Below are 23,439 nucleotides of genomic sequence, written 5' to 3'. Positions count from 1 at the left end.
TTGGGATGATTTCAGTGCTCTTGAATTTGCTGATGCTGTCTTTGTGGCCTAACATATGGTCTATCCTTGAGAATGACTCATGTGGACTTAAGTAGAATGTGTATTCCAGTTTCTTGGGATGAATGACTCTGAATATGTCCAATAGTTCTGGTTTATCTATCTCCTCATTTAGCTCCCTCAGGTATTTATTGATTTTATGCCTGGATGATCTGTCAAGTGGAGAGAGTGGAGTGTTGAAGTCCCCTACTATGACTGTGTTACTGACAGTATATTGCTGTAGCTCTTTCAGTAGATATTTAATGTAATTAAATGGCTTCTCATTGGATGCATAGATGTTAGTAATTATTAAGTTCTCTTGATTGACTGACCCTCTAATCATTTAGTCATGTCCATCCCTATCCTTTTTAATTTTATTTCTTTTAAAGTCTATCGTATCAGATATGAGAATAGTTGTTCGTGCTCTTTTTTGTCAGCCATTGGCTTGTATGATAGTTTTCCATCCTTTCACTTTGAGTGTGTTTGTCTTGTTGAGTTAGGTGGGTTTTTTGTAGACAGTATATTGTTGGGTTGTGTTTTCTTATCCATCTTCCTACTCTGTGCCTCTTATTAGGTGAATTCAGGCCATTGATATTTATTGATAACATAGACTGAAGATATTTACGCCATTCTTGTATATTTTTAGAGTGTTCTGATATATGGCATATTTTAGGTGGTTTCACTGTTTATAGGAGACCTTTCAGAACTTCTTTCAGGGCCGGCTTGGTGATAGTTGATTCCTTCAACTTTTGCTTGTCTGAGAAGGTTTTTATACCTTCACCTAGTCTGAATGACAATCTAGCAGGATATAGTAGTCTTGGTTGAAATTCCTTCTCATTGAGCACTTGATAGATATCTTGCCATTCTCTTCTAGCCTGTAGTGTTTGTGTGGAGAAGTCTGCTGCTAATCTTATGTGTTTCCCTCTATATGTGACTGTTTTTCTCTTGCAGCCTTCAGGATCCTTTCTTTATTCTCATTCTTTTCCATTCTAAATATGATGTATCTTGGCATCTTTACGTCTCGGTTAATTCTGTTTGGGACCCTCTGGGCTTCTTGACCCTTTATGTCTTTGATGTTGTCTAGACTAGTGAAGTTCTCAGCTATTATGTCCTGAAGAATGCTTTCCTCCCCTCCCTCTCTTTTTCTTCCTCTGGTAGGCCAATAATGCATATATTATTTCTTTTGAATTCGTTCCATAGGTCTCTGTTGTTGTTTTCAGTATCTCTTAATCTCTTTTGGAGATCTCTTCTTTTTTAGTTGTCTTTAATTCATTCTTGATCTTGCTAATTCTTTCATCAGCCTCATTTATTCTATTCTCTCTCCCCTCTACTGTTTTCTGGAGTACATCTATTTTGTTACCCTGTTCTGATACTGTTTTAGCTTGTTCAGCTAGTTGTGTTCTTACCTCATATATTTCAGCTTCTAGCTCTCTAATAACCTTCATATAATTATTGTTTTCTTCCAGGGTCTCATTTGTTTTTTCTACATTTCTGATAATAATTCTTTCAAATTCATTACTCACTCCTGTGACTATTTCCTTAACTAATGTTTGCATGTTGACATCATTATTTTGTGCTTCTGCCTTTGGGGGGAATTTTAGCTGGACTCTTGTCCTGGTTCATTTTTCCAATATATCTTCTTGTTGGCTTAACCATTCTATATAGTATGTTATGAGGTCCCTCTCTCAGTACTTTTCAAATTACTGATAACTCTTCAGGCACTTTTAAAAGCATTAAAAAAAAAATCTGAGATAGTTTCCAGGTAATTCTTTCACTTTCACTCTAGTGCAGGTATATTTTATACTTGGTGAGATTATTAATCTGTGGTTTTGTCTTGGGGTATGTTACTGTAGTCACTAGAAGAAAATGAAGTGAGAACAAACCTTGGAAATGACCACTGCCATGGCCAGGTTCTCAGAATGAGCCGCCACATAGTTGAGCATCTAGGCAGCCAGATGTTTCCTCTGCAGGAGACAATAAAATCAATCATGGCAGAAAGTCCTCCTGTATTATCAATCAACTGTAAAAGCCAAGAGAAAAGAAGGAGCACAGATTATTATGCCATAGTGCATAAGATGAGCATTAAACATTAGTTTAGTGGTCTGGGGCGATGGAGCAGTGGATAAAGCACTAGATTCTCAAGCATGAGGTCCTGAGTTCGATCCCCGGCAGCACATGTACCAGGATGGTGTCTGGTTCTTTCTCTCTTTTCTCCTATCTTTCTCAAATTAATTAATTAAATAATTAATTAATTAATTTTAAAAAATATTTTTAAACATTAGTTTAGTATTTATAACCTTAAAACACCTGGTAAAAAATGAAATGCTACTTACTGAAATTCATATTAAGTACAGTGTTATTTTGAATGTGTGGATATATTCACTATAGTTAAGAGTTTTACTCTATGATTCAGTTTTTTGTGCATCAGTGGCAAACTTCATTCCTATTAAAATAGATGTTCAAATTCTTTACCCAGGTGCTGGACAGTGGCACACATGTAACAGTGTGCAAGGATCTGGGCTCAAGTCCCTTGTCCCTGCTTATAGGGGGAAAGCAGTGTTGCAGGTTTCTTTCTATATCCCTCTTGATTTCTATCTTATTAAATAAATAAATAAATATTTAAAAATCCTCATCTAGACACTTAACCTGAGGTTTGGTTCATAACTAGTGAACTATTAAAGCCCTCACTCCCTTATCACAATGGGTGAGTATGAAGTAGATTAATCAATGAGTGCTGAACAGCTAGGTCAGACTTGAAATTCTAGTTTAATCCCCTGTCCTTTTTGCAGGCAATAATTTCTAGGGGATTACACTTCAATCCTGGAAAATCTCAAATAAAAATATTAGATAAAGAATGAGACTTCAAAGGTTAGTAAAGTGAAACTGATTCATTAAAATATATACACACAAAAAGATACAACTTCAGGATTGTCCGAGCTTGCTTATTGATTTTCCTTTCACATCTAAGAATTTAGAGTAGGAACTACCATGCCAGCAGAAGGGGTGACACTGTGTGGGAAGGGAGTTATGAAGAGGGAGACCTCTTTCACCCTGGAGATGTACCATCTTGGACTATTCTCAAATGACCTAAAAAGGCAGTGATGATAAAGGTCAATGGCTCCCACAATTTAGAAATAGGAAGTAGGAAATTACTTAAAATAGATGTCAAACTTAAGCTCATTACTAAGATTTAGTAATTGCCAATGAAGGCAATTGTCCTCTCAGGAGTGTGAAGACACTGGGGAAAGGAGTATCTCTGTTATCTAGTGGACAGAGACCAGGGATGCTGCAGACAACTGTTCTACAGAGTAGTGGACAAACTCCCCCAACAAAGAATCATATCCAAATGTCGGTGTTGCTAACAATGAGAAACCCTGAACTAACAGTATCATGTGGCATGGCACTTGGGCTCCATAAACAGAGCAATAAAAATTACTTCTTATTGGGAGTTGAATTGTCATGTGGAAAGCTGGAAAATGTTATGCATGTACAAACTATTGTATTTTACTGTCAACTGTAAACTATTAATCCCCCAATAAAGAAATTTAAAAAAATTAAGTGGGCACAGAGGCAAAAAAAAAACCTTTTTATTGTATTTTGATGAATATATATATATATATATATATATATATATATATATATAACCTCAGGTGTATGTTTTACAATATCACTAAGTTGGAAGTTTTTCTCCATGCATTTAACTTAACCTTTTTATTTTATTTTTTTATTTATTTACTAATGATTGACAAAACTGTAGGATAAGAGGGATACAATTCCATACAATTCCCACTACCAGAGTTCCGCCTCCCATACCCTCCATTAGAAGATTTCCTATTCTTTATCCCTCTGTAAGGATGGACAGAGGATCATTTTGGGGTGCAGAAGGTGGAAGGTCTGGTTTCTGTAATTGCTTCCCCCTGGACATGTGCATTGGCAGGTGAATCCATACTCCGTGCCTATTTCTATCTTTCCCTACTGGGGCAGTGCTCTAGGGAGGCGGGGTTCCAGTGACACACTGGCTTAAGAGTTCATAGTAACTTAACTTTTTTTTTTTAATATTTATTTTATTTATTTATTCCCTTTTGTTGCCCTTGTTGTTTTATTGTTGTAGTTATTATTGTTGTTGTCGTTGTTGGATAGGACAGAGAGAAATGGAGAGAGGAAGGGAAGACAGAGAGGAGGAGAGAAAGCTAGACACCTGCAGACCTGCTTCACCGCCTGTGAAGCGACTCCCCTGCAGTTGGGAGCCGGGGTTCTAACCGGGATACTTATGCCGGTCCTTGTGCTTTGCGCCACCTGCGCTTAACCCGCTGCGCTACAGCCCGACTCCCGTAACTTAACTTTTTTACACATGTGAGTAGAAATGGAAAGCTCTCTGCTTCAACCACCGTCTCTGCCAGATCCATAGCATTTTGCAATCTGACTGAGAGCTGAGAGGAACAAATGCTATTAAGCAAAAACCAAAATAAAAAGAAACATGTACAATCTGGAGCAGTGTTCAGGTATAATTTAAATAATTTTATGCACATTCAAGTTCTTTTGTAAAAAGGAAAAAGCAATTATATAATCTCACATAAAATAAGTTGACTCAGCCTTAAGACATTTATATCCTAGTTTTATCCCTAAATAGTATTCAATTTCATAAATTCCCTAATTTCCAAATTGTCTCTATTCTCCACTGACTATTTAGAGCTCAAGCTATTACAGATGATAAAGAATAAGAACTTTGGATTATACCTATTTTAATAATTATTATTTGTATACTATTTCTTAGTTATGTGATAGTTAAATTATAATGCATGTGGAAATACAATTTTAAAGTAATCAGGCATAATTAATATTTTATGTGGGGAAAGATGCTAAATATCATTTTTTAAAAGTTTCCATTGATTAGTTAACATTAATAATTTTTAAAGTTTATGGACTATAAAAATATAATTGGTGACTACAACTGAAAATCAGAATTTAGGAAGCTATTTACAAAAGACCAATATAAGCATTACAATTTTCAGAAAATATTTAAATGTAGTTGTAGGTTAGGAAAGCTAAGATTCAATCATTGTGTGATTTCTTATCTTAATTGTTCTTGTAATATTAATGCTAATTCTGTTACAGTTTTCAACATTGCATACATTTTTCCCATATATGTCTTTATTATCTAATCTTTGTAGGCTAATTTTCACATATTAAAAGATCAGATATACAGTACATTCATGTATATTTTCAGGGATGATTTATTAGTTAAACGTGTATCATAATAATCTGTACACATTTTTATTTTCCTTAGTTATAAGAAGCCTATTTAATTTTACCTTAATTTTAAAATATCTTCAAGTTAATTAGCACTGGGATTCAGGATCATCTGGGGTATGCGAGCAGTAGCTCCTGCATCCACTACTATCTGTTCCAACTCCAGAAAATCCTTTGAAATATCACTAAGGGCCGAAGCAGCAACCTCTTTCAAATCAATTTCTGGCTCCTGGATACAGAGTACTAAAAGAGGAACAGTTCCCGTATCCACCACAGCTTGTGACAGTTCTGTGGGTCCAAGAAAAGTAATTAAGTGAGTATGGGTGACTGACCCTTGTGCAAGCCATTTTTCACCCTGACAGATACAGCAAAGAAGAAAGGGGAGGGTGTACTTCACTGTCTCGACATCTGCATTTCAAATCAGCCTTCCTGGTTTCATAAACCATGTGGACCAATCCTGAGCTGAAAAGAACACAGGTCAATAGATGGACCTCCATTTACATGAACACATTTGAGGTGGATTAGGCTGAAATGGCTTGTTATTCTTTTTTTTTTTTTTAAGAGAGTAAGCAGATGTCAGCTGTTTAAGCTCTGACAATTCTGCACTTCTCAATAGACAAGCATTTTATGCATGGTTTACAATAACAGAGAAAATTAAAGTACCAAAAATTTACCAACCACACTAATTAGGCAGTATTTTGTGCTATTTACATGAGTAAACATTAACATGAATCTTGTGCCAATGATGTCGATTTTAAAATTCCTTTTCACCTTATAGTACTTTAAAATATTTTAACTTTATACTAAATAAAAAGATAACTAATTGTATATATATAAAAATACTTAAAAACAAAATATACAACTAACCAACATAAATACTTATAATGTTTAAATTATGGAATAAATTTATCCTAACCATTTTAAATGTCCAAAATAAATCTTTTGTACATGCAATATTTATTTTCATGTCTAATATCTATAAAAGCAACTCATTTTAAATTATGGAGAATTATAATGTATAGTGTGTAGGTGTCTTTTGAAAAGCATAAAACACCATAGTTAAAATACATAGTTGTAATACATAGTTACAAATTCTACTCTCATTCTAGCCATAGACTCTTACTAAATCACATACTCATTTCAATAATTCTTACCTTTCAAATTATGTTATCTTTCCTGAATTATATAGTTCCTTGACAATTTTTGTTTTATGACTCAAACTATTATTTAGCATCAATTTAAAGAAAACAAGTTGTTTAACTTAAAAAGATTGGATATATCACATTTCTGTAAGCAAGGTTGATGCCCAATATTTGTTTTTCCTCAATTATCATAAGTATCATAGAAATCTCAATATAGTATAAACAATTCCTTTACTCTGTCATTAGATAAGTATTAATGAAAGATTATTATGTGGCAGCCTCATTAAATTTTGATACAGGTGACACTTCTGTTGGAAAAAAAATAGCACCATAATGATTAGTAAATGTGTTCAATTCTTAAAATCTAGTGTAAAATATGAGAATGGAACAATGGGAAGTTAATATATAATTTTAAGAACAAGAGGAAGATAGGAAAATGTCTTTTTTTTAAGGCAATGGATTGAGTTATCAACCTAGCAATATAATAGATTCCTCAGAAGCATCTGTGTGATTCTACTGCAATTTTAAGACAGTATGTTACACGTGGTTATTGGTTTTCTTCTCCACCCTACCCTCACTTAGAAATGGGAAGAAAGGGGGTCGGGCGGTAGCACAGTAAGCTAAGCACACATGGTGCGAAGCGCAAGGACCAGCCTAAAGGATCCCAGTTCAAGCCCCTGGTTCCTCACCTGCAGGAGGGTCGCTTCACAAGTGGTGAAGCAGGTCTGCAGGTGTCTAGCTTTCTCTCCCTCTCTCTATCTTCCCCTCCTTTCCTCATTTCTTTCTGTCCTGTCCAACAACAACGACGTCAGTAACAACAACAATAATAACCACAACAATGATTTTAAAAAAAGGCAACAAAAAAGGGAAAAATATAGCCTCCAGGAGCAGTGCATTCATGGTGCAGGCACCGAGCCCCAGCAATAACCCTGGAAGAAAAAAAAAGAAATAGGAAGAAAATATAAAGTATGATGTATGTGATTTCTAGATATTTTATTTTATATTAACATATTGTTATCCAATCCAATTTTACAGGTATTATATGGTACTATCAATTTAAATGCTTCTATTTATAGGCACCTAGGGTGTATATAAGAAGCTGGACATTTTGTTATAAGAAAGTACAAAGGATTAGGAGCCAGGGATATAGATGCTTTGCATGTCTAAAGTCTTGAGTTCAGTCTCCCTCAACAAGAAAAAGGAAATATAAAAATTAATTCACAGGAAATATCTCACTTGGATGGTGTGCTGCTTTGCCATGTGCATGACCCAGGTTTGAGCCCAGCCCGAACCACATTGAAGGAAGCTTTCATATTGTGGTGTCTCTCTTTCTGTTTCAATCCAAAAAAAAAAATTAATTCACTTACATGTTTTCACCTTTATACGTAGCTGCTGAAAGCAAAGACTATACAGTAAACAACAACTCTTTGCAAATATTATTAGTGAAAACTTAAAGTGCTTTTTAAAAAGTCATCATTTTTATACTTCTCTTACATTTTATCCTTTGACTATTAGACCATTGTGTCTTCCTTTCCCTGAATACCATGTTAATTTAATAATAAACTATGACATGTCACCCAACCCCATCCTTACGCTGTTTTCTGTTCTCATCAGGCTAATAATGTTCAGTGTGAGGAAGACTGCAGAAGCACTGAGGGGAGATTGCTGTGAAGCTCATGGAGCTTCCAAGGACTTGGGCTAGGCCTAGCAATTTTGTACCTACAATTTCAGGTCCATCTCCAAACTGATACAGTCCTGCAAAACCAGGGCATGCTCTTAGAGAAGAGTGGTGAACACTGGAAAAGTGAAAGTGGCAGCAAGCTTGCTTAGTGGTGGCTTTTTTAAAAAAATGTATTTATTTTTAGGGAGTCGGGTGGTAGCGCAGCAGGGTAAGCACAGGTGGCACAAAGCACAAGGACCAGCTTAAGGATCCCGGTTCAAGCCACCAGCTCCCCACCTGCAGGGGAGTCACTTCACAAGTGGTGAAGCAGGTCTGCAGGTGTCTATCCTTCTCTCCCCCCCTCTGTCTTCCCCTCCTCTCTCCATTTCTCTCTGTCCTGTCCAACAACAACGACATCAATAACAACAACAACAACAGTAATAACCACAACAATGATAAAACAACCAGGGCAGCAAAAGGGGAAAAAATAGCCTCCAGGAGCAGTAGATTCATAGTGCAGACACTGAGCCCCAGCAGTAACCCTGGAGGGGAAAAAAATCATTATAAATAAAATATGAAGCAAGTTAAAATATCATTTGTGATGTTAGTTATGCTAATAATAATCAGTCATCCCTGAAAACTAACTTTTTCTGGGTGGGGTGAAATTATGGTAAAAGCATCTATGGTGTTACAATTGCTGTAGCTGGTTCTTTACATGCCATACTCCAATCTGATTTTAGTAATGTCATCTTCAAGGTTAAAGAAATTTGTTTGGCTTGGGAGTATAATCTAGCTTTTTTAAATATTCATTTATTTATTTATTCCCTTTTATTGCCTTTGTTGTTTTTTTTGTTGTAGTTATTATTGTTGTTGTCATTGATGTCGTTGTTGGATAGGACAGAGAGAAATGGAGAGAGTAGGGGAAGACAGAGAGGGGGAGAGAGATAGGCACCTGCAGACCTGCTTCACCGCCTTTGAAGTGACTCCCCTGCAGGTGGGGAGCTGGGAGCTCTAACTGGGATCCTTATGCTGGTCCTTGCACTTTGTGCCACCTGCACTTAACCTGCTGCGCTACCACCCAACTCCCATAATCTAGCTTTTTATAGTTGATTCAGCCAGAGACTGCTATGCAAAAAGAAAAAAAAATCACTCCAAATTAACCACTTAAAACAGGAAGCATACTCTCCCTGTTCTGTTTGTAGGTGAGGAATCAGCAAGTAACCTTGCTAGAGCCCTCTCACTAGGCAGCAGATAGGTGTCAGCATGAACTGCAGCTCTCTGAGGCCTGCCTAGGTCTAGTGGACCCAGTGATTCTACAGCAGTGTGCTAGTCCCAAGCACTCATATGGAAATACTGGAAGAAAGCTTCAGACCCTCTCCATTTCCAGGGCCTTTCCATTAGCTGCTTCCAGAGCCATCTCCCAAAATGAGTGGTACAAAGAAGAGAAGCCAAGAAAAATGCAGTGGTTTTTGTATATACAATGTAGGCCATGACTTCTGCTGTATTTCAGTGGCACCATGTGAATAATATGCATAAGGGTGTGAATAATAGGAGAGAGGCAGCTACATAAAGTTTGGAGATCAAGGAGTTGATTACTACAAAACATATCTCTCTCTCTCTCTCTCTCTCTCTCCCCAACCTCAATCCCCCAGCCCCACCCCACCACCACCACTCAGCTCTGTTTATTAGTGGTACCAGGAATCAAACCTTGGACCACTTGCATGTAAGTACTGTGTGTAAGCATTTCACTATCTCCCTGACCCAAGGGTTGTTTTTCCTTCACCAACACATCCTTCCAGATGTAGCAATGATGCACTGAAGCTAAAATGCTGAGCTGAGAGGTTGACAGCTCCAACTGCATAAGGGAATGAAACAAGGGTGGAGAGGAACATAAACTTTACTGGTCAAACATATGATTATTTCTCTACCTCCTCCTCAAAAATATCACTTTTTCTACTTTTGTCACTGCTCCCTCACTTCTTTCCACACAGTCTTCAGAATTATTGGTCTAGCTCTTACACATGGCTTGAGTGAAGGTTTAAAGGTTAACATACATGCATATGCTTTGAAAGCTAAATAATTCTGCCTCCTTTAAACAGTCAAGTAAGTCAAATAAGTCATTGATTTGGAGTTAGTGGGGCCTTGGTAAGAAATTAAAATCAACTGGATCGAACAGTGAACACTTACAGGAAAAAAGCTTTAAAATATATAGTTTTAAAAAGTCAAGAAGTGGAAAGGGGAAAAAACAAAGGAGGGAAAGATAAAGCTTTGGATATCAGACTTGGAGAATAACAGGCAGCATTAGTGAAAACAATTTCTAAAATCCTAAGTTTAGTGCTTTTGTTTTTTGACTGAAACTAAACTTAATGGAATAGGGTAAAAGTAAAGAGAAGGGCTCTTGTCATGAAAGTAGCAGCTAAATTACTTGAAATATTATCTTGACAAAATATTTTTTGTATCTAATTTGTTTTTATTCACTTTGTACTGTGCTATAATGGTGTAGTTTCACTCTGCCTACAATTTTGCACTCAGTTTTGTTGTTGTTGTTGTTGTTGTTGTTTGCCTCCAGGGTCATTGAGGTAGCGCAGTGGGTTAAGTGCGCAAGTGGTGAAAGGCGCAGGGACTGGCGTAATTACCCGGGTTTGAGCCCCTGGCTCCCCACCTGCAGGAGAGTCGCTTCACAGGCAGTGAAGTAGGTCAGCAGGTGTCTTTCTCTCCCCCTCTCTGCATTCAGTTTTTTTAAAAAATATTATTACTTATTATTTCCTTTTGTTGCCCTTGTTTTTATTGTTGTTGTTATTGATGTCGTTATTGGATAGGACAGAGAGGAATGGAGAGAGGAGGGGAAGACAGAGAGAGGGAGAGAAAGATAGACACCTGCAGACCTGCTTCACTGCCTATGAAGCAACTCCTCTGCAGGTAGGGAGCTGAGGGCTTGAACCGGGATCCTTCCCAGTCCTTGCAATTCGTGCCACCTGCACTTAACCTACTGCTACCGCCCATTCCCTGCATTCAGCTTTTTTTTTTTTTTTGCCTCCAGTGTTATTGCTGGGGCTCAGTGCCTGCACCACGAATCCACAGATCCTGGGAGCTATTTCCCCTTTTGTTGCCCTTGTTGTTTAATCATTGTTGTGGTTATTATTATTGATGTTGCTGTCGTTGTTGTTGGATAGGACAGAGAGAAATCGAGAGAGGAGGGGAGACAGAGAAGAGGAGAGAAAGATAAGACACCTGCAGACCTGCTTTACCGCCTGTAAAGCGACTCCTCTATAGGTGGGGAGCTGGGGCTTGAACCGGTATCCTTCAACCGGTCCTTGCGCTTCGCGCCATGTGCGCTTAACCCACTGCGCTACAGTCTCCCTGAATCCAGCTTTTTAAGATGTACACAGGAATGCATATTTTTTCCCTCCAGGGTTATTGCTGGGTCTCAGTGCCTGCACTACGAATCCACTACTGCTGGAGGCAATTTTTCCAATTTTTGTTGCCCTTGTTATTGTTATTATTGCTGTTGTTGTTGTTGGACAAGATAGAAATATAGAAAGGAGGGAAGATAGAAAGGGGGAGACCTACTCGACCGCTTATGAAGTGACACCCTGCTTCAGGTAGGGAGCCAGGGACTCCAACCAGGATCCATATGCTGTTCCTAGCGCTTAGAGCCATGTGTGCTTAACCCACTGTGCTACTGCCTGGTCCCCAGAAATGCATATTTTATTAGTCAGTTTTCAGTGGAATTCAGTTAGATAAGTTTCTGCCTTCCCAGGTGCTGTTGAATTATCATTTAATTCTCCTCAGTGGTAATTTTAATTCTATAACTTAAAAAAGCATATTACAATTTAGTTGTAAGACTGCCAAGCTGGTGTAGTGGCTCTGCCCGTGGACTCTGAGGCAGACAGAGCTGCATCTTTAAAGCCTGTACTCACCAGAAGCCAGTGGTTCACTGTTCTGGGGGAAAAAAAATAATTGCATTGGTCATTGAAAATGAATACTAAGTATGACTTTTTGAGATCATACCATTATCACTATTTTTCCTTTTAACAAATAACCACAAAACATAGGCATGGCAATTTAAAATCAGTGCTATCCAATAAGTATGTGAGCCACATATGTAATTTTTAATTATCTAGTAGTCACTTTTAAAAGCTAAAAAAAAATAAGGTGAAAGAAATCTTAAAGAATTGTCTCTCTCTCTTTTTTAATCATTCCATCATTTTATATATGGCAGAATCAGGTTGGCCAGTCCTATGTGGATTCCATCCTTATTTGTAAATATTGTCTATGTGGTGAATAGGATATAATCTACTAAATGTTTCTTTAGTGTGCAAATAAGCCAGTTCCTATAAGTACTGCTTATCTTTGGCCTCAGCAATCTCATCTTTTGGGTCATACTGTGCTGGAATGGAAATTTCTCATTTGACATAGGTTCCAAGGATATTAATCAAGTGTATAGGAGAAAGTGTATAGGAGAAAGAATAGCCACACATGTGACAGCCACCAGGGATTAAAAACAGGTTTCTGGCAAGACTTTGAGACACTACAAGGAGCTTAAAAGGAAGAGTGATGAGCTCTCACACACTTCCCTTTGTCACACAATAAAGAGGAAGACTCTCTAAAATATTTTGCATAACTGCCAAGTGGTTCCACCATAAATTGCTACTGACCAGAATAAATCCTTTAACTTTTACTTCATTCTCCTCATCTGTAATATAACCAATAATTAGAAATGTACAGGATGCAATGGATTCTTCTCTGCCAGACTTAAGAACAGCCAAAGTTTACTTTGAGACAGCCAAAATTTATAGCATTTTTAGCTAGAGCTTCCAAAATAAACATTTAAAACTCATTTCTGAGCCCAATGTGGAAAATCACTCATACAAAACGTGTATGGCTCCCCTTTCCTCACACTCCCAGCCAGGCTATTGCTCTCACCTCAGACCCAGGAACTCTGTGACTACACTCTCCAGGAAAGTGTGGCAGGGGAAGTGCTTCTCCACAAAGCCAAGGTGCAGAGGAACCTGGATGGTGCCTGTTGGGGACAGAGGTTAGAGCAGGAAGGCCTTCTGATGGAGTCCAGGTGGCACTACCTAGGGAGTCTTACAACTTCTCTTCCCTTACACAGCAGGCCCCAATGGGCTCCTTGCCACACACTGTGTTTGTTGTCAATAAAGAGGGATCTGGCATTTGTGTTAGTAGGATACTTCTATGGGAAAGGAGGTTGTAGCAAGAAAGAAGAAAAGAGACAGAATGAGATCTCTACCTCGCCCTTTTTTTTTTTTTAATTTCTTTACTGGGGAATTAATGTTTTACATTCCACGGTAAATACAATATGCATAACATTTCCAAGTTTTCCATATAACAACACAACCCCTACTAGGTCCTCTCTCATCCTTTTTGGACCTATATTCTCCGCCGCCCCCCCACCCCCACCCAACCCAGAGTCTTTTACTTTGGTGCAATATGCCAATTCCAGTTCGGTTCCACTTGTGTTTTCTCTTCTCATCTTGTTTTTCAACTTCTGCCTGAGCGTGAGATCATCCCATATTCATCCTTCTGTATCTGACTTATTTAACTTAACATGAATTTTTCAAGTTCCATCCAAAATTGACTGAAAATGATAAAGTCACCATTTTTTATAGCTGAGTAGTATTCCATTGTGTATATATACCACAACTTGCTCAACCACTCATCTGTTGTTGGACACCTGGGTTGCTTCGGGACTTTGGCTATTACAAATTGTGCTGCTAAGAACATATGTGTACACAGATCGTTTTGGATGGGTGTGTTAGAGTCCTTAGGAAATACCCCCAGGAGAAGAATTGCAGGGTCATAGGGTAGGTCCATTTCAAGCCTTCTGAGAGTTCTCCAGACTGTTCTCCACAGAGGTTGGACCCACTGACATTCCCACCAGCAGAGCAGGAGGGTTCCTTTGTCCCCACAACCTCTCCAGTATTTGCTGCTATTACCTTTTCTGATGTATGACATTCTCACAAGAGTGAAGTGGTATCTCATTGTTGCCTTTATTTTCATTGCTCTGACAATCAAAGACTTGGAGCATTTTTTTCATGTGTTTCTCAGCTTTTTTGATCTCTTCTGTGGTAAATATACTGTCCACGTCCTCTCCGCATTTTTGGATGGGGTTATTTGTTTTCTTGTTGAGTTTGACAAGCTCTTTATATATTCTGGTTATTAGGCTCTTGTCTGATGTATGGCATGTAAAGATCTTCTCCCATCTGTGAGGGATCTCTTGGTTTGGGTAGTGGTTTCTTTTGCTGTGCAGAAGCTTTTTAATTTGATGTAGTCCCATAGGTTTATGCTTGCCTTAGTCTTCTTTGTAATTAGATTCGTTTCATTGAAGATGTCTTTAAAATTTATGTGGAAAAGAGTTCTGCCAATATTTTCCTGTAAGTATCTGATAGTTTCTGGTCTAACATTCAAGTCCTTGTTCCACTTGGAATTCACTTTTGTATTTGGTGAAATATAGTGGTTCAGTTTTATTCTTCTGCAGGTTTCAACCCATTTTTTTCCAACACCATTTGTTGAAGAGACTCTCCTTTTCCCCACTTAATAGTTTGGGCACCTTTGTCAAAGATCAGATGTCCATAGATGTGGGAGCTTTCTTCTGGGCTCTCAATTCTATTCCACTGGTCAGTGTGTCTGTTCATGTTCCAATACCAAGCAGTTTTGAAGACAATGGCCCTATAATACAATTTGAGATCTGAGATCTCCAGTTCTGTTCTTTCTTTTCAAGATTGTTTTGACAATTCTTTTTATTTATTTATTTATTTATTTATTTATTTATTCCCTTTGGTTGCCCTTGTTGTTTTATTGTTGTTATTGATGTAGTCATTGTAGGATAGGACAGAAAGAAATGGAGAGAGGAGGGGAAGACAGGGGGACAGAAAGATAGACACCTTAAAATATCCTTCACCACCTGTGAAGTGACTCCACTACAGGTGGGGATCCAGGGGCTCTAACCGGGATCCTTATGCTGGTCCTTGCCCTTTGCGACACGTGCACTTAACCCGCTGCACTACTGCCTGACTCCCTGTTTTGGCAAATCTAGGTCTTTTCTGGTTCCATATAAACATTTGTAGCATTTGTTCTATTTTCCTAAAAAATTTAGTTGTGATCTTGATCGGGATAGCATTAAATTCGTATAAGACTCTGGGTAGTATATTCATTTTGATGATGTTAATTCTTCCATCCCATGAACATGGAATATCTTTCCACTTCTTTGTGTCTTTTTCAATTTCCTTGAGTAGTGACTCATAATTTTCAGTATACAAGTCTTTCACTTCTTTGGTTAGGTTTATTCTTTGATATTTTATTGTTTTGTTGCTATAATAAAAGGAATTGATTTCTGGAGTTCAACTTCTTCTAATTTAGTGTTTGCATAGAGGAATGCCACTGACTTTTGAATGTTAATTTTGTAGCCTGACACCTTACTGTGTTGCCTGATGATTTCCAAAAGCTTCTTGCTGGATTCCTTAGGTTTTTCTCTGTATACTGTCATATCATCTGCAAATAGAGTTTTACTTCTTCTCTTCCTTTCTGTATGCCTTTAATTCCTTGCTCCTGCCGGATTGCTATGGCAAGAACTTCCAAAACTATGTTGAATAGTAATGGTGATAGTGGGCAGCCCTGTCTAGTACCTGATCTGAGGGGAAATGCTTCCAGTTTTTCACCATTGAGTATGATGTTGGCTGTAGGTTGGCTATATATAGACTCCACTATCTTCAGGAATTTTCCATCTATTCCCATTTTTTGTAGTGTTTTGATCACAAAGGGATGTTGTATTTTGTCAAAGGCTTTCTCTGCACCTACTGATATGACCATGTGGTTTTTGGTCTTGCTTTTATTGATCACGTTGATTGATTTATGTATATTAAACTAACCTTGCATCCCTGGGATAAACCCCAATTGGTCATGATGAACAGTTTTTTGAATATACTGGTGTATCCAGTTGGCTAGAGTCTTGTTCACTATTTTAGCATCTATGTTCATCAGAGATATTGGTCCATGGTTTTTCTTTTTTGGTTGTGTCCCTGTCTGCTTTTGATATGAAAGTGATGTTGGCTTCATAGAAGCTGGAAGGGAGTATTCCAGTGTCTTCAATCTTCTGGAAGACTTTTAAAAGTAGAGGTATTAGTTCTTCTTTGAAGGGTTTGAGGAATTCATTTGTAAAACCATCTGGTCCAGGACTTTTATTCTTGGGAAGGTTTTTGAGAACTGTTTCAATTTCATTAGCTGTGATGGACCTGTTCATTTTGTCTAGTTCCTCTTTACTTAATTTTGGAAGTTCATAGGTATCTAGGAAATTGTCCATTTCTTCCAGGTTCTCTAGCTTGGTGGCATAGAGTTGTTCATAGAACTCTTGCATCTTATGTTGAATTTCTGCAGTGCCTGTTGTGATATCTCCTCTTTCATTTAAGATCTAATTTATTTGGGTCTTCTCCCTTTTTTGTTTTGTGAGTTTGGCTAAAGGTTTGTCAATTTTTTCACTCTTTCGAGGAACCAACATTTACTTTCCTTGATCTTTCATATGGTTTTCTTATTTTCACTGTTATTTATTTCTGCCCTAACTCTAGTGATTTCTGTCCTTCTGGTTGCTTTAGGGTTTCTTTCTTCTTTTTCTGCTTCTTCTAGGTCTTTAAGATGTGCAATCATATGTGTTTATTTGTGCTTTTTCTTGTTTCCTAATGTGTGCTTGAATGGCTATGATCTTCCCTCTTGGTACTGCCTTAGCTGTGTCCCAAATATTTTGATAGCTTGTGTCTTCATTTTCACTGAACTCATTTTGATGTCTTCCTTTATTTCCTCTTTGACCCAGTAGTTGTTAAGGAGTGTACCACTGAGCTTCCACATGTTGGGACTATTACTAATCTTTTGTTGATTGTTAAGTGTTAGTTTAATTCCACTGTGGTCTGAGAAGATGCTTGGGATGATTTCAGTGCTCTTGAATTTGCTGATGCTGTCTTTGTGGCCTAACATATGGTCTATCCTTAAGAATGACTTGAGTAGAATGTGTATTCCAGTTTCTTGGGATGAATGTGTCTGAAAATGTCCAGTACTACTAGTTTACCTATCTCCTCATTTAGCTCCTTCATGTCTTTATTGATTTTATGCCTGGATGATCTGTCAAGTTGAGTGAGTGGGGTGTTGAAGTCCCCTACTATGACTGTGTTGCTATTAATATATTGCTGTAGCTCTTTCAGTAGATATTTAATGTAATTAGATGGCTTCTCATTGGGCTCATAGATGTTAATAATTGTTAAGTCCTCTTGATTGACTGATCCTCTGAGCATTAAGTCATGTCCAGCCCTATCTTTTCTAATTTTATTTATTTTAAAGTCTATGGTGTCAGATATGAGAATAGCTGTTTCTTCCCCTTTTTGTGGGCCATTGGCTTATATAATAGTTTTATTTAATAGTTTTATAATAGTATAATAGTTTTCCATTCTTTCACTTTGAGTCTGTGTTTGTCTTGTTGAGTTAGGTGTCTTTCCTGTAGACAGCATATTGTTGGGTTGTGTTTTCTGATCCATCTTCATTCCCTGTGTCTTTTATTTTTTTAATTTTCTGATGGATTAGCAATAGAATTGCATGTAAGAGACCTGGGCTGAATATATATATTTATAATTTTTAAAGACTTTCTTTTTATATATTTATTTTCCCTTTTGTTGCCCTTGTTTTTCATTGTTATTGTCGTTATTATTGTTGTTGTTATTGATGTCATCATTATTCGATAGGACAGAGAGAAATGGAGAGAGGAGGTGAAGACAGAGAGGGGAAGAGAAAGACACCTGCAGACCTACTTCACCACCTGTGAAGCGACTCCCCTGCAGGTGGGGAGCTGGGGACTCGAGCCCGGATCCTTACGGTGGTCATTGCACTTTGAGCCAAGTGCGCTTAGCTTGCTGTGCTACTGCCCGACTCCCCGAGGCTGAATATATTATCTGTTTCACTCTGTGTTGTAAAATAAATCAGAAAGGAGGGAGAAAGCGAAAGGGAGGAGAGGAGAGGGAAAGGGAAAAGGAATAAGGCCCAGGAAGTAGCAGAGTTGAGTATGGTACTAAACATTGAAATATAAGATCCTGAGTTTCACCCACATCCCATGTGCTATAGTGATGCTCTAGTATTCATGTTCTCCTTCTTTCTACCTCTGTGCTATAGATAAATAAAATTTTAAAAAAGGAAAAAAGAAAGCCAGGCGGTGGCACTAACATTACAGTGTGCAAGGATCCTGGTTCAAGCTCCTGGTCCCCATCACAAGTGGTGAAACAGGAATGCAGGTGTCTCTCTGTCTCTCTTTGACTCTAGCTCCCCTTCCTCTCTCAATTTCTGTCTCTATCTATACAATAATAAAGAAGTAAATAAAAAAAATTTTAAAGTGTGGGGTCAGGTGGTGGCATACCTGGTTGAGTGAACAAGCTTCATAAACAGTGAAGCAATATGACAGGTCTCTCCCTCTCTCTCCTCCTTCCCTCTTGATTTCTCTGTATATCCAAAATCAATAAAAGAAATAAAAATATTTTTTAAAAAGAGAGGGAGGGAGGGAGGAATTGAGTGAGGGAGGGAAGGGGAAAGAAAGAAGGAATTTGGGCTGGAAAGTAGCTCAGTTGATGCCAGGCTAGTGTGGGTATGCCTCTTCCTGGGCATGTACTCTCTGAGTTGGAGAGAACATGACCAGAGCCAGCCTGGGCTGCTACTTATTCAGTGACTCATGAACCAAGCTCATGGTGGCGAGACAATGCACTATCTTTATTGATCAGAGAGCCAAGGCTTTTAAAGGGCACACCTGGAAGTGGCAAGTCGGAAATGGAAATGGCTAGGAAAGGGGTGGAGAAAGGCATAAGGGGCTGGACAGGTAGGAACTTCCTTAGCAACTGTTGCGAGGTTTTTAACTGGTGGGATTAATAATATCCTGCAGGCAAGGAGGGTCTTGAGAATAGAAAGAAGATAGATCAAAGGAATGGAATGGGTGGGGATCTTTCAGGCAAAACAATAATTATGTAGATAGGCCATAGTACCAGGAATGCAGGGTGGAGCAGGGGCAGCTGGCGTAATGTTTTAAGGAATGCCAGGCTCCTGGAGGCAGAAAAATGCAGGGTGCTTTGTGAGGTTCCTCACAGTTTCCTGACAAATCCCCACCATCATCATAAGATAGAATTGAGCAGTGCAGGGCGAGTCGGGTGGTAGCACAGTGGTTAAGCACACGTGGCACAAAGCACAAGGACCGGAGTGTCCCATTTCAAGCCCCTATATATATATTTGGCTAGTGTGTCTACTTAATCATGTATGATGCTCAGGTTTGAATTTTTTTTTCTTTTTTTGCCTCTAGGGTTATAGCTGGGGCTCGGTACCTGCACTATGAGTCCACTGTTCCTGTGGCCCCCCCCCCCTTTTTTTTTGGATAGGATAGAGAGAAACTGAGAGAGGAGGGGGAGATAGAGAGGTAGAAGCAACCCTTCTGTAGCTGGGAAGCTTCTGTACTGTGGCGTCTTGCCCTCTCTGTCTCTCCTATCTATCTAAACAAAAGTCAGCCCAGAGAGGGGAAGCCCCAGAGACAAGCAAAAATAAATCATAGGGCAATAAAAGGAAAAATAAATAATAAAAAAAATTTTTAAAGAAATTGTGTTTTTCAAATAAGGATAAATCAGATTATCCCATTGTTTTCTCTTCTATTGATTGTATGTTTAATTTTTGTCCTGTTTCATCCACAAAACTTTCCTTCTAATGCCCTTAAAGACACAGTTTTTTTTTTTGCATTTCCATTTAATATTTCTTTCTTAAACTGCTTAATTAAATACTTAACACTAATACTTGGAAGAAAAAATAAAGAACAACAACAAATAGGGGTTGGGAGGTATGTACCTGGTAAAATGCACATATTATCATGTGCAAGGACCCGAGTTTGAGTCCCTAACCCCTACCTGCAGGGGGGAACAGTTCATGAACAGTGAAGCAGGTTTGCAGGTGACTATCTTTCTCTCTCCCTCTATGTCTCCCCTCCCCTCTCAATTTTTCTCTGTCCTGTCAAAAATAGAAAGGAAGAAAGAAAGATTGCCACCAGGAGGGAGCAGTGGGTTATTAGTGCTGGCACCAAGGCTCAGTGGTAAACTTAGTGCAAATAAACAAATAAAATAAATAAATATCCTCTCTTTATTCTCAATATATATTCCATTTTTAAGAAATCATTAAGGAAAAATCAGGTTATTTAGAGACAAATCCTCTATTTTTCCTGATATTTATGATGTGAATGATGACTTGTTTTATTTATTAGGTAATAATTTCCTTCCTTCTAGAAACCTATATAATATTCTCTTTTGGGAGTTTCTTGTCCCAGGCCCCTAACAACTGTGAAATACTGAAATTACAGTGGGAATTCCATGTGGGAGTCATATTATAGAAAGAAATTGGAATGGAATCCCTATGAGAGACCCTACTTATGAACTATAATCATTCAGCCTAACAAAAGGAAGTTTTGAAAGGGTTATCTGTGGGGACCTGCTTGAGAATATCTGTATGGCTGTGGCTCAGAGCTCTTCTGCTCCATACATTGAAATTCTCAGTTTTACAATCTATTTGCCATGAAGTCTTCTAACACTGAAAAAATCTTCTTAAATATGCTCACATAATTTCCCTATGACAAAGCCAGCTCCTCACTTAAAACACTAATTTTTTTTCAGTCAATATGTAAACCCATTTGGAAAACCCAGATATTAAGAACATAATTTCAGCAATAGTAATTTTGAATTATTATAAAACAGATAATAGTTTTCTTTCTTGGCTTATTCTTATATAATTTTATTTATTTACTTTTAAATTATTTATCTAATTATTTAACTAAAATTATTTATCTTGTGAGAGGGAAGAAGGGAGTGCAGGAGAGAGAGAGAACCAGCACATCACTTTGGCACATGCAATGCCAGGAATTGAACTTGATACTTTATGCTTGAAAGTGTAGTGCTTTCACCCCTGTGCCACCTTCATAAATCACATCATTGTCTTTCTTGCCTTTATTAGTGTTACCATTTTAAGAACCAAATGAAACCATCATGAGAAACCCTCTTCCTGTTTGTTAATTTCTTCAATATTCTTTCAACAAGTAGTTAATAAAATTATATGGTGTTGAGGTTAACATGGGCTCTGTAATGAGAGGCTACCATTCTTGAAAGAAGAGGAATTTTAGTTTAACTCTGAAAACTGAAATTCCTCTTCCATCAATAATGTAACTTTAGGATCCTCCCTAAGTTCCACCTTCTTCCTCTGTTTAATAGAATACTCTATTAAGGATTGCTGTAGTCAAAAGTGGTAGGGAACATTTTGTTCTCTATTTTTTAGTTATTGATGTGTTATGGCCTTCATATAAAAGACCTCAAGTCCTTCTTGAAGTCTTTGAGCTGTCAGTTTGTAAGAAAAGATCTTCTTCTTTTCCTACCAATATAGGTTAAATACAAGTCATGTTCTAGAAAAGATATACCCATGTATTTTTTACAGTAATTCCCTTGCATCATATGACTGTTAGCAGGGGTTGGAATGCACTTTCATGAGTTAAGTAAAGACCAAAGTCCCCTGAAAGATGACAAACTAAAGTTATTTCTTTAGTGGAACCAATTTATCAAGACCTTTGAGAATCAGTCATCTCCCATCCTTTGCTCTCTGCTGCTTTAAAATTTCTCTTCATCTAAGTAAGGTAAAGATAGAAGCATACTATTGATAGTTTATTTTTATTTTTATTTTTTGCAGTATGTGATTCAAAAAACTTGGTTATCATTTAAATCTTTTTTCCCATAATGTATAGAAACATCATTAAAATCCAATCCATGGTTTACCTAAGCAAAACCAATCTAACCTTGAAATTTGAACTCTAATAATCCCATTTTAAAAATATGATCTATTACCCGAAGTGTGTCTTGCAGTACATTTGAGTGTTCAGGGTACAGCTTATACTTCGAGGACAACATTCCTAAGCACATCACCAGTGTATCCAGAGTTCCACAGTCAACTCTTGTCTGCGCTAATTGAGGAGAATGTTTATCCACTGCCCCTAACACAAAGGCAAGTGGCTTTCTCGTGGCTTTAAGAGCACTAGAATGAAAAATTGACAAAACTCAAAGTGAATTGAGTACTTTCACAATTAAAAGTTAATTTATACTGAAACCAACATTTAAATTACATTTAAATATGAAGTTCTCAACAGTTTCTAAATACAAAAGATGAAATATAACCTATAAAATGTTATTTTTTTCATATTCCCCCACTACTTTTGTTTCAGTAACTAAACAAATATTTCAGGTTCTCTAAAACACTCTAAAAATTGGAAATGATATAAAATAAAGTATGAATGTTGTAGTCCATAAAAATTCATGCAGTAATGAGATTTTGTGGCTCTGCATTACTCTGAAAGTATTTGACTCCTGGGAACGCCCAGACTCTAGCATGTGCAATTAAACTCTCCATCAGCTGAGAGATTAGCTTCTTTACTTGCCCTCAGCCTCTAACCTGGTGGGCCTTGCATGACTTCAACTAATCTTTCTGGTATCCCAAATTAACCTGAAATAACAACCATGTTCCAACATACATTTACCAATCACCAGGTAAACATATGGAAAGACACAATACATTTTAAACTGTTTCTAGCAAATAAACTCATCAGACAATGAGATGCAAGTTATTTATCTCCTCTTATAAATGCTTTTTCAAAAAAAGAATACAAGTGGCTTACCATTATGTGAATTTTAACTGATGTTTAATGTTTATGATATTTTCTATATATAAATTCTATGACTAGGAAATAAGATAAAGCTGAAACAAAACACTAATTTATTTTTCCTTTCATGGTTAAAAATTAAATGTATAGTAAGTATCTATAACTTTCACTATTATCTTATAGTTAGCACAATTACACAATAATATTCTTAACTACTTCCTCTTATTAATAAAACTTGATTAATTTCCTATTTACATTCTGAGTTTCTACTGCTTTACAGTAACTATTAAAAGGGGGCTAGGTTGATACATCACCTGTTTGAAGTCATTCTATTTACTTAGGCTAAAAATAGTAAGATACTTTATAAATATGTATATACATAAATTATAAGAAAAAATATATCAGATATATATTAAGGCAGTTTGCTTAAAATTGGTTTATAATTCATGCACTGAATTATAAAATTGGTATAATTCATGAATTATCCATAATGATGTTTTAATTTGGTATATTTCTTTAGTTTTAAAATATTAGAATAGCTATTAAAATATGTTATAAAATCTAATTGTATAGATTTATAATAAAATATTTAATATTATAAAATTAGAATAGGGTTTTTAAGTAGCTTTCTATAGATTCTT

The 23,439-nt window shown here is 37.2% G+C and overlaps 2 long non-coding RNA genes across 2 annotated transcripts in view; both read left to right on the top strand.

Annotated features, from left to right (window-relative positions):
- LOC132539021 (uncharacterized) overlaps positions 1–23,439 on the top strand; it is an 87,485-nt gene that overhangs the window by 49,433 nt on the left and 14,613 nt on the right. The window lies entirely within an intron of this gene.
- LOC132539020 (uncharacterized) lies at positions 5,474–8,248 on the top strand. The gene is made up of 2 exons (XR_009550331.1): positions 5,474–5,599; positions 8,043–8,248. It is a non-coding gene; the product is annotated as an uncharacterized LOC132539020 (long non-coding RNA).

Source organism: Erinaceus europaeus, chromosome 6, assembly GCF_950295315.1.
Source record: "Erinaceus europaeus chromosome 6, mEriEur2.1, whole genome shotgun sequence".
NCBI lineage: Eukaryota > Metazoa > Chordata > Mammalia > Eulipotyphla > Erinaceidae > Erinaceus > Erinaceus europaeus.
The sequence above is the reverse complement of the archived record's forward strand: the minus strand, read 5'-3'. Positions and strand labels throughout refer to the sequence as shown.